Genomic DNA, 14,599 nt, shown 5'->3' with positions numbered 1-14,599 from the left:
CACTTCTAGGTTTCAGGCGATGGTCCGGAGCCCCATTAGGCAGCTGTTTATTTCGGGCATCTGGTCAGGATGCCACCCGAACGCCTCCCTAGGGAGGTGTTTAGGGCACGTCCGACCAGTAGGAGGCCACGGGACAGACCCAGGACACGTTGGGAAGACTATGTCTCCCGGCTGGCCTGGGAACCCACACAGCAAAAACACTCCGCGGCGGATCCCCCGCGCAGGTATCGCGCTTTCCGGAACGGAACCGCGAAACGGACCAGCATCAGCGTCCATTTGCACTCAGGAACGTATCCGCCACGGCGGCAGGTAGCGGATCCGCCGTGGCGGCGCGCTGAATGCGCTCCGCACCCATGATCAAAGCCTTATTTCCGCGGCGGGTGCGCCGTGACGGCGCGCTGCATCCACTCTGCACCCAAGATTAAAGCCTAACCTCCCGCCGCGGACCAGCAACGGACTCATAAAAACCTGGCTCATCTGGCCGTTTTGGACCCCTTTATCTTATTTTCAAATCCCTTCTGTTCTTGCTGTAGGATAAAATAGGCAACTAAAAAAATTCACTAAGCCCTACTACAGCAATATAGGCTTACATATGCATTGCCTTGTATTTTTAAACTAACAATATTGTCAATAGGCAGAAACAGAAAATGGTCAATTCACTCTATAAAGTAAATATATATAATATATATTTAAAAAGTAAAAATACATATTTAATCTATTAGGCTGCAACTTCAAGGAAACGCTGCTCCATTCACAGCTAACATATCAGAAAATGAATAACTGGTGAATGACAATAAGTCCAATAAAAGGTTGTTTATTTATACGTATACATCTCTATTCCTCCTGAGGAGGTGGAAGCGGGACTCGTCTCCTCGTTGCCTGATCCCCCGCCAAGTTGAACCACCTGATGGCGTGTTTGGTGACCTCAGCATCCGTGGCTGACCTTGTCAACACATTTTTACTTACAGCACCTGTAATCAAACAAGATTACAAGACATACGTTTATGTTTATGGTAGGAAGCATCCAAAGCCAAGTATGCTTACACAATACAAAATATGTGATAGGTATTAAGGAGATTACATTTGAAAAAAAAAACATGACTTAAAGTTACTGGAGGTGGTTAAAATAAGGTGCGTAAACTATGAATTTGTGATCAGGGTATAGGTGTGCAAGACATCCAAAATGTTTAAACAATATCGTTATTTGGTTCCTTGATCAGAGTACTTGTTTGGCTCTGTTGGATGACGGCGGCGGGGGTTGTGGGTGGGGGGCATAAATAAATATCCATAACCCAACTTTGGGAGGTTGACATTGTTTTCTTATTATATTTGTACTATCATTATATGTTTGTATTCGTGTAGGCCAGGGGTGTCCAAAGTGCGGCCCGGGGGCCATTTGCAGGCTGCAGGTCATTTTTTAACGGCCCCAGGGCACATTTTTTAAAAATATGATCGAAATAAATAAAAAACATTAAAAGTGGTATTTAAAGAGCAAACAGGTGAAATGTAACAAGAAAATGTAGCAATGTTTACTCTAATCACACAAAGCTGCCATGTAGGCTGTTTCTTTCTTTAAAAAATAATAATGAATCAAAATCAATGTCATTATGAAATATTGACCTATTCAAGGCTTAAGAAGTTTACCTTCGCAATCAGCTGGTCTTGGTTGTGCTTAATAGTTTCCAGCAGGCTAAGGATGTGGATTACCTCAGGCGCTGTTGACAAACAGCAGTATAAAATTAACATGTTTCAGTGTTTATCTTCATTACTCATAATCCTGACATTAGCTATTGACCTTAGTTAATGACAAAAGTTATTGACAAAGTTTGAAGAAAATATGTGATTGCTTGTGAATTTGAATTTTTTCCAAAATTTGTGGCACAGAATGACCATCCGGTATTTGTCAGTTATTGCTCACCAGAGCAGGAAATGTTGTCGGCCATTCTTCCCCCTCGCCGTGTTGGCCTGTAGGCCAGGCTGGATCCAGGCTCCTCTGTCTGCCACATGTTGAGGGCTGCTGGTGAGGGGGGTGGAGGGAGTCGAGGAGGGACTGCCGTTCCTAGTGAGGTGGGCATTGTGAGAGAGCCATCAGTTAACCATGACTGGTAATACCCAAGGGGCCTATCTATACACTAATATTTCAGAGATCAGTCCCTACCTTGTGTAACTCTCTGCATGTTTAATGCAGGTGCTGGTGAAGGCATATGAATGCGTCCTTCCCCATGGTGAGGTGCTAAGGGAGATAAATTGGTATTAAATGGTTGTGATCTGTTAACCATGGTTACTGGATGCTGAGATATTATTTCAGAGATCAATCTTTACCTAGAAAGTTATCTCCAGTTGAGGAGTCGAGTTAACAAGTACTCATGACTCTTGCTGGCACTCGGCGAGATGGTGGAGCTGGGAGAAGGGATACAAGGAGAGGGGAATATCTTTAGCACTAAGAATGTTAACCATATCTTTTGGTGGTTTTGTTGTTTTCGATGTTAAGTTATTCCTTACTCTGCCTGTGCAATTGGCTTGCCAACCCCAGAGATGTGAGGTCACTATTTCCCGGGTCTTCTTCGCTATCATCTGAGTCCCCGAGACGATGGCTGTTGGGTAACCATATCATTAGGATTATTGCAATACCAAAATTGCCAAATATACATATAGTACAAGCATCTCTGGTCTATTTTTGAATGCTACCGGAAATAACCTTCCTATTACTGTAGAAACATGACAAAAACAAGACGGAACACACTTACACTGGCTTCCTGTTCCTTTTTTCTGGCAGCTCCTCGTTCTCTGCCTCAGATTGCAGGTCTGAGGTGTCGCAGCCCTTTCCATATTGTTGCATTATTTTTAATGCGTCTTTGTAGTTGTCTAAAATTGAATATGTTAAAATGAACATGAGTTTCAAATTAGCTGTAGAGCTGAACAGAATATTATTATTATTGATGATGATAAATCAGGTCTCTCTCTTACAAGAGACCTGGTCAGAACATAGACACAATAGGTTATTCCAAGCATAAAGAGAAGCAACTATGATGTTATTTTTAAACAAGAAATTTATGAATTTGCATACCACAAGTTCGGACAACAGAAACGTCAAATCTTGGCCAGTTTGGCTCATGCTGCTCCTCATTTAAAGCTGCCCTTTCAATTCTGTCGGAGTTTTTATAGCTGGGCCAGAAAACCATTCTATCATCATACCATCCACTTGGGACAACCGCAATGTCCCTGTTCATTATAAATTTAATCAGATGAAAAGGCACCCTTAATGTAGAAAGAAAGAAAAGGGGTATTTATTCATCGTCAAAGGAACAACGTGGACAAAAGCATGCACAGGTGTTAGTGTATACAAATAAGCAAGTAAGATGAGCTGAGATTTTACCTGAATGGTGCCCCAAGGTGGTAAGAACTATAAGAAAGGTAAAAGTACAGGTCATAATAGTCAGAACTTCAGCTCAATCGTAAAGTAGGGTTTGAAATTATGGGTGTAGTGTATACAGAGATCAGTCCCTACCTTGTGTAACTCTGCATGTTTAATGCAGGTGCTGGTGAAGGCATATGAATACATCCTTCCCCATGGTGAGGTGCTAAGGGAGATAAATTGGTATTAAATGGTTGTGATCTGTTAACCATGGTTACTGGATGCTGAGATATTATTTTGGAGATCAGTCTTTACCTAGAAAGTTATCTCCAGTTGAGGAGTCGAGTTGACAAGTACTCATGACTCTTGCTGGCACTCGGCGAGACGGTGGAGCTGGGAGAAGGGATACAAGGAGAGGGGAATATCTTTAGCACTAAGAATGTTAACCATATCTTTAATATTAATGTGGTGGTTTCGTCTACATCGCTAAATATATCCTGTGGTGTACCTCAGGGATCAATATAGGACCTAAATTATTCAATGTCTAGATAAATGACATTTGTAAAGTTACAACAGATTTAAAGTTAGTATTATTTGCGGATGATACATCAGCGTTTTGTTCAGGAGAGAACACACAGAAGATAATACAAATAATAACAGAAGAAATTAACAAATTAAAAAGATGGTTTGACAAAAACAGACTATCTTTGAATCTCAGTAAAACTAAAATAATGCTATTTGGTAACAGTAGAAGAGAAAGTCAAACACAAATACAAGTAGACGGAATAGAAATTGAAAGAGTAAATGAAACCAAATGTCTAGGTGTAATGATTGATGATAAATTGAACTGGAAATCTCAAGTAAAAAATATACAACATAAAGTAGCAAGAAACACGTCAATAATGAATAAAGCAAAACATGTTCTAGACAAAAAATCACTTCATATTCTCTACTGTTCACTAGTGTTACATATCTGAGTTATTGTGTAGAAATATGGGGAAATAATTACAAAAGTACACTTCATTCATTAACGGTGTTACAAAAAAGATCAGTTAGAATAATATATAATGTTGGATATAGAGAACACACAAATCCTTTATTTATTGAATCAAAGATACTGAAATTCCACGACATAGTGAATTTGCAAACAGCTAAAATTATAAACAAAGCAAACTATAACCTGCTACCCAAGAATATACAACAATTCTTCTCAAAAAAAGAGGAGAAAAATCATCTTAGAGAGAAATGTAATTTAAAACATTTGTACGCACGTACAACACTTAAGACCTTCAGTATATCAGTATGTGGAATTAAATTATGGAATGCATTAAGCAAAGCAATCAAACAATGTACTAATATGATCAATTATTTATGCTTACATGTGTAAATAATAATAATAATAGTAAATAAAATAATAATAATAAAAAAAGGTAAATAAAGCATGAAATAGTCTCTAATAAATTAATTAAATAAAAAACAGCATATAAAATATATATATCAGCAAATAACAAAAATATAGATCAAGAAAAAGGATCCTTAATATGTGCAGCAATTTTTCCCACTCACATCACCTCATTTTATATTTTTTTCTACAATTAACTATGCCAAAAAACACATAGACATACCTTTTTTTTTGTAATGGAAACAAAAACAACATGGCGTCACACACAGCTAGTCCACAGTAAACAGGATCTCGAGCTCCACTAAAGAACAAAGAAATAAATAATACACACTCATATTAATAGCAAAGAACGGCTGTTTCCACTCTGTTAACGTTACGTTGTTATAACGAAGTAATAGCGACCTGGGCCTAAACAACACTGACAATAAAGTAATACGCTTTCGTTTCAACCAGTTGGAAATATGTGGAATGTCGTAGCATGTAACCTACACACATTCACAGCGTCTAACAAAAGATAGCCCAAGTTAACTGTATTGAACGTTACTCACCGGCTTCACAAAACACAGATAAAAGACAATTTTACAATAGCACGGCGAAAAAATGACCGTCGTTGTGTGGGTTTTTTGACGAATAACACTCTTTTCCACTTTTCTTCGCTCGGGCCTCACCTCCCGCGTGCAGCCATTTCGAATTTTCTGAATACGTGACGTCAGACGCACGTCCCCATGCAAAGCATTCTGGGAGGCGGCGCTGGAAATAAAAGCCTTTTTTTACAGAATATAAAGTTTTACTGCTAGTCCTAATATCAAACAACGTCATTACAATCATACATAAATGATGATGGAAACACAAAGGCCGATCTTTACTGCGAATGTAGCAATAAATCAATAAATCTATACTTACGTTCGTGTTCCAGCAAAGAAAGTCCAGAGATCTTGGCTCATGCGCGTACACGCTAGTAGGTGCGTCCACGTCTGCGGGTGCAGACATTGGTCGGCTCAGCGCGCGTAGGCGGAGCCTATAACTCTATGCGGCGCGCGCCGGTTTAGTTTGTCGCGTCCGCGTATGCGAATCAGACACGTGTCCGCTCAGGATCAGCTGTCTGACCGTACAATTTTCAGAGGCGGAGCTGTATCCTCTAGGCGGAGCCAAAACGAATGTGACAGTAACGCGGGTTGGGCGACTTGAAGGCGGATCCGTATAGCAGTCTTCTGCTGTGTGGGAACGCCTCTGGATCCCCCGGGAAGAGCTGGACGAAGTGGCTGGGGAGAGGGAAGTCTGGGCTTCCCTGCTTAGGCTGCTGCCCCCGCGACCCGACCTCGGATAAGCGGAAGAAGATGGATGGATGGATGGATGGATAGATATATATATATTAGATATATATAGCGCACTTTCCTCGCGCGCGATGATGTCACGTTATCGATGAGAAAATGCATTTTTAGACAATATGATTTGCCTGAGCAGCTAGGAAACACCGTGAGTAGCAAGCGATACAAAGTGGATAAGAAAAGACAAAAAAAATATATATATACAGTATATATATATTTTTTTTTTTAAATGTTTATTTATTTTTTTTATACTTGGGACTTCCCGCGGGCCGTAGTTTGGGGACCCCTGGTTTGGATGCACATATAAAAGCATCATGAAATAAATATTTAAAATGGGATGGAGTGGATTTTTACATTCTTAAGAAAAATATATTTTGAAAAGATTTAAACCATTTATAATCACCAAGAGGGCATGCTTGCTACCACCTCACTTCACTTGATACTTAGGGTATTTAGAGAAGAAACGATTGGAGGCACGCCATGTATTTACATATGGAGATGTACACAAATTAAACATTAATCCATGAAAGACAAAGTTGGATTTATTAATGCATTGGTGGGTATTTTATTGACATAATGAGTGCCGTGCTGCTGTGATCATCATCGCTCTTAAAAACACACTTTTATTCCATGGCCTTTAACACGCTGTGATCTCCATTCTGCTATGGCGTCCCACAATGCACCTATGTTTTATTTATTTATTTATTTATTTTTTATCGTGCTCTGTTTGTGTTGTGTTGTGTTTGCTCGTTTTTCTTGGGTTATCTTTTAACCTGCCTATTGTACAGCACTTTGGCTACCCCTGTGGTAAATTTCAAATGTGCTTTATAAATAAAGTTGATTTGATTTGATTTGATCATGACGCTAATGAGAAAACGATACATTTGTTTGCAGTTGATTTCCTGCTATAAAGATTAGTCTCATCTACAATTCATGTCTGCAGATGTTTTTTATGGTGAAGGTTATATTTTGTCTCATTATTTAGCTATATATGTCTCTGTTGTTCAGCAATGTTTGCTAGTGATATCAAGATTCAGTATATGCTGTTGAGCCTACGAAAGATTTATTGATGTACTTTATTATTTCATCCATCCATTTTCTACCGCTTGTCCCTTTTGGGGTCGCAGGGGGTCGCTGGAGCCTATCTCAGCTACAATCAGGCGGAAGGCGGGGTACACCCTGGACAAGTCGCCATCTCATCGCAGTACTTTATTAATAGTAAGGATATTTTCTTGATGCTAAAAAATATCACCAAAGACGCTATAATATGGTCATCGATTAAAGCCCTTGGCTTTCCTGCACAACAACTAAGCTTTTAATTTCTGCTATAAAAATGGACAAGGAAAATACAGTGCATTTGACCAACAATCACAATATTTATTACTAGGACTTAAAGGGAAACTGCACTTTTTGGGGAATTTTGCCTACCATTCACAATCATAATGACGGATGGATTTTTAAAAATGCATTCCAAATATTAAATAAACGTAAATAAAAATCAGCGTATAGTGGAGCCATTGGAGCTCCAATATTCTGCCCATAAAATCCAATAATTAACCATTCAAAAGCGGCAACGATACTCAATTTACATTTCGTGACTTGAATATTAACCGAGTATTAGTGATATTGTTATTATAAGCGCTAATACTGACAAACTATAGTGGCAACGTATTCACTTCGGTGTGTACCTACCGTAATTTCCGGACTATAAGCCGCACCTGACTATAAGCCGCACCAGCTAAATTTAGGGGAAAATACAGATTGCTCCATATATAAGCCGCACCCGACTATAAGCCGCAGGGTTTTGATGTGTAATTACCGTAGTATATAGGGGTTCCTGCTACCACGGAGGGGATTGTCGGGACAGAGATGACTGTTTGGGAACGCGAAGCGTCCCATTTATTAACAATAAATCTTTCAATCATTCAATCAAACTTTCACATCTTTGACATGGCGAACAGCATTCGTGCAGAGTACAAATAATACAACGGTGCAAAGTAATACAAAGTGCTCGCCTGTACGTTATCAAAATAACCAGCCTACCGGTATATGAAAAGTCAGTCTTTAATCATTGTGTCATCGTCTTCCTCCTGCGTACTAAAACCACCGAAATCCTCTTCGTCTGTGTCGGAGAAGAACAGGCCGTAAATAAGCCGCACCCTTGTATAAGCCGTAGGGACCAGAACGAGGGGAAAAAGTAGCGGCTTATAGTCCGGAAATTACGGTATGTTGTCATCATTGAGTGGTCTGCTGTTTCCTCGCTTCTCTGCTCCCTGTAAGTTTATTGTAGATCTTAAATCATTCATCTCACTTAGACATGAGACGTCTGAGTAGGTAATCTGACATGTTGGGACACTTTGCCGGCAAATTTAGGACCATGAACTGGCGAGAACGACACAAAAAGCGCTTGCCCACCCCACCCCATCCCCCGTTTCTTCGTGAGGAATATGAGACATTTTTCACCTAAAAGGGAATATATGAACATCCCAGCAATCGGCATCCTAATGACAGCTGACATTGCACAGTAAGTGATGTTTTATTATGTTTGTTGACTCTCATAAAGTCTGCAGTGAGCAGAAATCAGTGATGCAAAAAAAAAGCAAATGTGATGCGTTTTTTAAATTATGCGCCGCATATGCTTCAAATGATCAAAATATGTAAATATTAAATAGTATTATAAATGTGCCTGTTACTACATTACATATATAATACCTGGGATTTATATAGCGCTTTTCTAAGTACCCAAAGTCGCTTTACATGTTAAAAAACCCATCATTCATTCACACCTGGTGGTGGTAAGCTACTTTCGTAGCCACAGCTGCCCTCGGGTAGACTGACGGAAGCGTGGCTGCCAATTTGCGCCTACGGCCCCTCCGACCACCACCTATCATTCATTCAACATTCATTCACCGGTGTGAGCGGCACCGGGGGCAAGGGTGAAGTGTCCTGCCCAAGGACACAACGGCATGGTAAGAGGCGGGGAGCGAACCTGCAACCCTCAGGTTTCTGACACGGGCGCTCTACCCACTACGCCATGCCGCCCCTTACTTACATCATGTATATAAAACCTTAAATGGAGGTGTTTGTATGTTTTTTTAGGGGCTTAATAGGCAGAGTTGATCGGCTGCATTATAATATATAGAATGCAAGAAAAAAAATCTATCCATCGTCATGTCTTTCATAATGATTGTGAACAATAGACAACATTCCAAAAGAAGTGCAGTTCCCCTTTAAGTAGATGCGGACTGCTTATGCTGCCTTCGAGCTGGGTTGGCTGCACAGTTGGTCGTGTTCTGATTATTAGCAGAAGAAATTAGCAGAAGGCTAAAAAAGATGAGTCTTAAGGCTGTTTTTAAAAGCAGCTGTAGTCTGTGGGGCCTTCAGGTGCTCAGGAAGTGCGTTCCACAGTCTTGGGGCAGCAGCAGAGAAAACCCTATCGCCCATGGTGCAGAGCTTATTCCTTGGTGTTATGAGGGTGTGTGTGGATGTTGACCGGAGGGTGCGTGAAATGGTCTAGGGGGTGAGGAGCTCCTGGAGGTAAGGGGGGCAGATCCGTGGATGCACTGATGGGTGAGGAGGGAGACCTTATACTCAATTTTGAGTTTGATGGGGAGCCAGTGAAGGGATTTGAGGATGGGGGTGATGTGTTCATGTTTGTGCACTCTCATCAGGATCCTGGCAGCGCTGTTTTGAATATACCGGAGCTTCTGGATGCTCTTGCCAGGGATAATTATTTGTATTTTTAAGACCTATGGAAAAAATGGATGGATGGATGGATGGATATAACTTTTCTCATTGCACAAGTACAACAAAATTTTGTTTTCAGCACAAACCCGTTCAAAATTAGACAAGCAAACAGTGTACAGGGTTACAGAACAAGAATGCTGATGGGTCGCCACAAGGCGCCCCGTAAAAGATGGGAAAAAGTTAGACGCGTGGGGAGGATGAGTAAAACAAAATTCAATCTCTGACTGGGCTCCTAAGAGGGCCCAGTCTGGAGTGGGAAAAACCCTCCATAACAAATGACATATACATATTAAAACATACAACTCGAGACTTGCAACAGAGGGGAAGGAGTGGGGGCCACGGATGCAGGCTGCTGCTATTCAAGCGCTGCCCAGCCATACATCACCCCTAAGGGATTCAAGCGTCAAAGTTGGGGATGGAGGTGGGTTATGTGTGTGAGCGTATATTTTTGTGGTGTGTGTAAGCCTGCAGCGTGTCTGTGTTCCGCAACCCTGGTGTTCTTGCAGCAGCCAGTTAGTCCAAAGTCAACAACAACAGGTGTGTGTCCATGAGAGACAAGAAGGGAGTTTCATGTGTCTTCGCCGCACTGTCCTTCAGGAGAGTCTCGAAGCCAGGGAAACCATCCAAATTACAATGATTTGTTTGCGAGCGAAAATGAAATTTGATTTTCACTATTAAGTGTCTATTACTGGACCTCAAATTCATCCTGCAGGGCAGACGGTCCGTGTTATCACAAGAGTGTCCCCAGTTCTGTCCACAACCTCCAATCATTTGTGGCAGCTTTGGGGTACTTTGAAAACTGCCAGCAACTTCCAATTTGTCGACAAGCCAGAGCAACACTTACTCCAATCCGGTTGTCATAATTCTAAATGGGTGGATATAAAAGGCACGTGGCACTTGTTCTCCCAAGAGTCCGTCGTGTGTCCAGCAACAACCGCTCTGTCAAGACAGGCAGGTTCCCCCAAACCCAAGATCTTGTCAATTTCGTTGAGAGGCAAGTTAATTAGTTCCATTGTTTAGATTTGGAGAGCAGTGCAAAAAGAGGCAACAAGAAAGTCGAGACAAAAGAACCAAGCAGAAGATATAAGGGAGAGGGAAAGGGAGCGTCCGCCCTTGATGAGTGCCAGTGAGAGAGAGATATGTACCTCCAAAAAAGGGGGGTCAGTGGGGGCTGCGGTGGATTGTTTTATGACCGAAAGTGAGGGGGGTTTATGACCCCCCTGGAAGAGGGCGTGGCTTCCACGTACCTCTAAAATAGGGGGTTTAGCGGGGGATTGATTTATGCCACCAGGAAGTAGGCATGGCCTAAACCGGAAACAGGAAGTATACGTCATATCCAGATGCCATTTTAATTTTGTATTTTTTTTAAAGCTGTCCAAAAAAAAAAACATTCTTTGAAAACATTTTTTTGTGCAGTATTAGTTTAAGCAGACTGTGTTTGTCTATTGTTGTGATTTAGATGAAGATCAGAACACATTTAATGTCCAATTTATGCAGAAATCCAAGTAATCCCAAAGAGTTCACATACTTTTTCTTTCAACTGTATATAAATATACATATACATATTTTAGGGATGTAACGATATTGTCACAGTATTAATGCCATGGCATTGCTTTGATATTGTCAAAATAAAAAGGTGTGTAAAATGAAGTGGCAGGAATGTTATGCATAAACACACTTACTGTTATTACAACTTACTGTAATAAAAACGTAATGCTCAAATGTTCCAATCATATTTATTTTGCAAACAACTATTTTTAAGTGCAAAGAATAGTGCAGGAAAATAGTGTTTCAAGTAACTTTAGTCGAGTGTCTTTAATCTGACAATGTAAACATCCAGTTTAACAAGTGTAAAACAATAATGTTCAGTTTATTGTCTTTCAACTTTTAACTTCCTGAGAAGCATTTTCTTCTCCAGTGGACAGTTTTGTATTAGGAGAATGTTGATTCTCGGTACGTTAACAGGCATCCATCTATCCACTTGTCCCTCTCGGGCTGGAGCCCATCCCAGCTGCATTCATACACCCTGGACAAGTCGCCACCTCATTACAGGGCCAACACAGATAGACAGACAACATTCACACTCACATTCACACACTAGGGCCAATTTAGTGTTGCCAATCAACCTATTCCCCGGTGCATGTGTTTGGAGGTGGGAGGAAGCCGGAGTACCCGGAGGGAACCCACGCTGTCACGGGGAGAACATGCAAACTCCACACAGAAAGACCCCAAGCCCAAGGATAAACCCAGGACTTTCTTATTGTGAGGCGCACACACACTAACCCTTGTTCCACCGTGCTGCCCGGTTAACTGAAAATTTAACTTCAATCATGAAAATACCTCTCACAAATTGATGTTTGGCCTCACTGGCTTCTTGGTTTCACGTCAAAGATATTTTCCGGGTGACGGTTCATCAAGTGGCTTCTCATATTACTCGTATTCCTTGTGGTAGACGTTGTGGTGTTCAGTGTTTTTTTGTTTTTTTTTGCATGTCCGCACCCCAACATGAGGATTTATGCTAAAATGAAATAATTGCATGTCTGCTCATTCATCAAATCTATGAGTGACGCCCAATATCTTCTTTTCTCCTGTATCATTGTTGTATTCGTCGTAAAACCAAAATGTGTCCGCTTCTCCGCTTGCTCGCTGACATTGTGCAAGGGATCCTGGGAGATGTAATTTATTTCTCAGACCAGCCTATTTAATTGAGCCAGAAAAAAATACATTTAAGGAAGTACTCCAAGTTTTGGTTTGATACCGTCACATACCACGGCATTTTTGCTCACAATTTAAACTGAGATACTGCAATATTTACAATGTCATTACATCCCTAATATATACATACGTATAGAGGAACTGTGCATCCGGAAAGAATTCACAGCGCTTCACTTTTTCCACATTTGGTTATGTTACAGTCTTATTCCATCCATCCATCCGTCCATTTCCCACCACATAAAATCTTTTTTTCCCCCTCAAGATTCTAAACACAATACCCCATTAAGACAACAAGATTTTTTTTTTTTAGAGCTTTTTGAAAATGTGTTACAAATAAAAACAGCCTTCGCTTAATAATTTCTTGATGCACCTTTTGGAGTAATTACAGCCTCAAGTATTTTTTTTTTATCCAGGATGTCTCTATACATTGTTGAATTCATCTTTCCCTCCATCCTGACTAGTCTACCAGTTTATGCCGCTGAAAAACATCCCCACAGCATGATGCTGCCACCACGTTTCACTGTAGAGATGGTATTGGCCTGGTGATGAGCGGTGCCGGGGTTACACCAAACATGACGTCTGGCATTCACGCCAAAGAGTTCAATATTTGTCTCATTAGACCAGAAAACCTTGTTCCTCATGGTCTGAGAGTCTTCAGGTGCATTTGGCAAACTCCAGGTGGTCTGCCACATGCTTTTTACCAAGGAATGGCTTCTATCTGGCCACTCTACCATACAGGCCTGATTGGTGGATTGCTGCAGAGATAGTTGTTCTTCTGTAAGGTTCTCCTCTCTCCAATGCTGTAGGTCTGACACAGTGACCATCGGGTTCTTGGCATACTTTCCAACCCTCCCGATTTTCCCGGGAGACTCACGAATTTCAGTGCCCCTCCCGAAAATCTCCCGGGGCAACCATCCTCCCGAATTTCTCCCGATTTCCACCCAGACAACAGTATTGGGGGCGTGCCTTAAAGGCACTGCCTTTAGCGTCCTCTACAACCTGTCGTCACGTCCGCTTTTCCTCCATACAAACAGCGTGCCGGCCCAGTCACATAATATATGCGGCTTTTACACACATATAAGTGAATGCAAGGCATACTTGATCAACAGCCATACAGGTCACACTGAGGGTAGACGTATAAACAACGTTAACACTGTTACAAATATGCGCCACACTGTGAACCCACACCAAACAAGAATGACAAACAAATTTCGGGAGAACATCTGCACCTTAACACAACATAAACACAACAGAACAAATACCCAGAACCCCTTGCAGCACTAACTCTTCCGGGACGCTACAATATACACCTCCTCCTATAAATAAATATTGATGTTAAAGATTTATTTTTTTGTGAAGAAATGTTTAGAATTAAGTTCATGAATCTAGATGGATCTCTATTACAATCCCCAAAGAGGGCACTTTAAGTTGATGATTAATTCTATGTGTAGAAATCTTTATTTATAATTGAATCACTTGTTTAATTTTCAACAAGTTTTTAGTTATTTTTATATCTTTTTTTCCAAATAGTTCAAGAAAGACCACAACAAATGAGCAATATTTTGCACTGTTATACAATTTAATAAATCAGAAACTGATGACATAGTGCTGTATTTTACTTCTTTATCTCCTTTTTTCCACCAATAATGCTTTGCTCTGATTAGGGGGTACTTGAATTAAAAAAATGTTCACAGGTGGTACATCACTGAAAAAAGGTTGAGAACCACTGGTTTAGACGACCAGCCAGCGCTCAGAAGAGTTCTGGTGGTTCCTAACTTCTTCCACTTTTTCTTTCGATCTTTTAGCTCTCGATTGTCCATCATTATTTTGTCTACACTTCCCCACGTTCTTCTTATTCTAGTCCTGTTTCCACGTCGTCCTCAAATATCTCACCACTATCCCTTTCCATCTCGATCCAGTCACAAATCAGATGATGCCTGGCCACCTTAAGATTCAAGCGTAAATTGATACTCTCACCAATAGTAGCAAGGACAGCGGCCCACGTGTCGGGAACCATAAACCACCCCGGACTCATCTTACGATAACAATGTC

At 40.9% G+C, this 14,599-nt stretch overlaps 1 long non-coding RNA gene across 1 annotated transcript; it reads right to left on the bottom strand.

Moving 5' to 3' along the window:
* Window positions 1-827: 827 nt before the first annotated feature.
* LOC133656869 (uncharacterized) lies at window positions 828-5,644 on the bottom strand. Its single transcript, XR_009827180.1, has 13 exons — window positions 5,306-5,644; window positions 4,981-5,058; window positions 3,671-3,748; window positions 3,509-3,581; window positions 3,377-3,403; window positions 3,068-3,258; window positions 2,748-2,865; window positions 2,503-2,594; window positions 2,323-2,400; window positions 2,159-2,233; window positions 1,919-2,059; window positions 1,645-1,715; window positions 828-971 (listed from the first exon to the last, which is right to left on the bottom strand). It is a non-coding gene; the product is annotated as an uncharacterized LOC133656869 (long non-coding RNA).
* Between the last annotated feature and the right edge of the window lie 8,955 nt (window positions 5,645-14,599).

The sequence above is a fragment of the Entelurus aequoreus genome, linkage group LG09 (genome assembly GCF_033978785.1).
Source record: "Entelurus aequoreus isolate RoL-2023_Sb linkage group LG09, RoL_Eaeq_v1.1, whole genome shotgun sequence".
Lineage (NCBI taxonomy): Eukaryota > Metazoa > Chordata > Actinopteri > Syngnathiformes > Syngnathidae > Entelurus > Entelurus aequoreus.
This window is presented reverse-complemented; position numbering and strand designations above follow the sequence as displayed.